This window comes from Babylonia areolata, chromosome 25 (genome assembly GCF_041734735.1).
Source record: "Babylonia areolata isolate BAREFJ2019XMU chromosome 25, ASM4173473v1, whole genome shotgun sequence".
Lineage (NCBI taxonomy): Eukaryota > Metazoa > Mollusca > Gastropoda > Neogastropoda > Buccinidae > Babylonia > Babylonia areolata.
In genome coordinates, this window is record NC_134900.1 from 19,443,626 (window position 1) to 19,446,125 (window position 2,500).

Sequence of the window (2,500 nt, forward strand, 5' to 3'; positions counted from 1 at the left end):
CCTCAGAACATCAAGGCCAACATCAGATTGTTCGCTGATGACTGTATAGTCTACTCCACCATAAAGACTACCCAAGACAGCAAGATGCTCCAACGAGATCTCAGCACACTGTCCGATTGGGAGCAGCGTTGGGGGATGGAATTTCACCCCGAAAAATGTAATGTCCTCACCTGTTCAACATCAAGAAACCCCATCAACTTCAACTACAAACTAAAAGGACACGCTCTCGACCACGTCGACAGCTCGTAATATCTTGGCATCAACATAAGAAGTGAGCTCAACTGGAAAGATCATGTAATAAGAGTCACCAACAAGGCCAACAGCATGGCAGGCTTTCTGAAAAGAAATCTGAAGACGTCCAACAAAACCACCCAAACCAATGCTTACCTAACCCTTGTATGCCCACACCTGAGTATTGCTCATCAGTTTGGAGCCCGTACAAAGTTGCCCAAATGGAAAAAATTGAAATGGTGCAAAGAAGAGCAGCACGTTATGTATACAATGACTATGGTTGGACCATCAGCGTAACATCCATGCGGCAAGAATTAGGATGGGAACCCCTTGAATCACGACGAAACAAGCAGAGGCTAATTTTCATGCACAAGATCGTTTATGGCACTGTGGACATCCTTCCTGACAAATTTCTCAAGAAAGGATCCACCAAAACAAGATCAAATCACCGACACAAATTTGCTCACCTCGGCACCTCCTCTGACGCTTACGAGTTCAGTTTCTTCCCGTCAACCATTCTTGCCTGGAACTCCCTGCCTGCAACAGCAGTAGAGGCTCCCTCCTTAGTGTCATTCAAGAGGGAGCTTATCAAAATCCCAGCTTTGACCCCTCCCCAACTAGCCCCGCGGTAAATGAAGGATAGGGTCGTGCCTGACATGGGGGTCGCTACTATTACCGGATAAGCCTGTCCAGATATCAGGTTAGGCTAGTTGGGTCTCCCCCCCCCCCTTCCCCCCTCCCCCACGTTTTTGCCTGCCACAACACGCTGCCCCGGAGCTGAACTCGGGTGTGTGGTTGGGGTGCTGAGGCTGCTTTATACCCTCTTCTATCCCTTTGTTGTACCAAATAGACCTATTTTTATGTTTTATCTTACGCCTCAGCGCACACAGGTCAACAATAGTCAGTGATGACGACTGACCTTCCAGATTGAAGATTGAAGATACTTCAAACGACGTCATTATAGCTGTCCTGTGGGACTGGGTATGGACCTTCACTTACGAAATATTTACAGTCACGCAATGGCATGGTTTATTCACGTACGTGCGAACGTACAAATCAGCACAGTTTTTACGGCAGAATTGTTTTCTCTGGCAATTTATCGTTCCATAAAATATGAGAACTAAACATGTTCACAAGCAAGCAAGCAAGCAAGCAAGCAAGCACGCGCGCGCACACACACACACACACACGCGCGCTTGGGCGTGGTCATTCAAACAGTTCGGGTGCTACAGAATGTGTGCTAACGCATTCTTTGTCTCTGTCTCTGTCTCTTTCTCTCGCTCGTACGTCGACTATATTGCTGAAAACGAGATAAGTTGAAGAAACAACAAGTTAAAGAAAAGTCTGCCCCTGATTTTGTACTGAATGGATAAAATACAAATAAAACATGCATGAGGAAACAGTCATGTGTCGGTTCACCAAAATGGATCATTTACGTAAAATGATTCCAGAGTTTTCCCACAACGAAAGAACAAAGCAATCAAGCACTGCCAAAAAGAACAGTTACCCCTCTCCGTGCTTCGTTGGTCGGGAAGACCTATTGTCACCACAACCCAACCTCTTCCGACCCACGAACCACGGCGAAGGTGATTCAGTTCACAAGAAAAAGGATGGATCTCTTCAGACTCTCTGGAGTCGGATGTTTCCGCATCGTTGGTGTATAGGACAGCGAAAGCGCTCCATTCTCTGCGGTCAGACAGATTTGTTGTTTCGATTTGTTGAGTCGTCTCTAGCGTGTGTAGTTTATCAATTTTACGAAAACAGTTATTTAGAGTTCCGAACCATAAAGCGTCGTTGAAATCGCTGCGAAACTGACAAATTCTCTTGCCTGCATCATTCACATGCTTTACTCTAGCCAGACTCTATTAACACTTGTCAAGCTTTCAGTCTGAAGTCAGTTCAGATTTCGGTTTTGAGCCATTATATCAAAAGTTGGTACAAATCGTGGTTTCAACATAAAACTATTTTCGGATTCAAACTATAATCGTTTTCGGTTTTGAGCCAATTTTGCGCTCGGTTTCAAGTAAGTACAGCTTTCGGTTTGGAGTCAATGCAGCTTTCGGTTTGGAGTCAAATCAGCTTTCGGTTTGGAGTCAATGCAGCTTTCGGTTTGGAGTCAATGCAGCTTTCGGTTTGGCACACGAGATGTGATTTCTGGAGGTTCCTCATTTCACGAAGTTCTCGGCCATGTGGTCAATAGATACTGTCTTTCTCTGTGAGGCCAGGATGGCCAGGAACTTCACCGAAGACAAGACTGTTGTGGAACCGT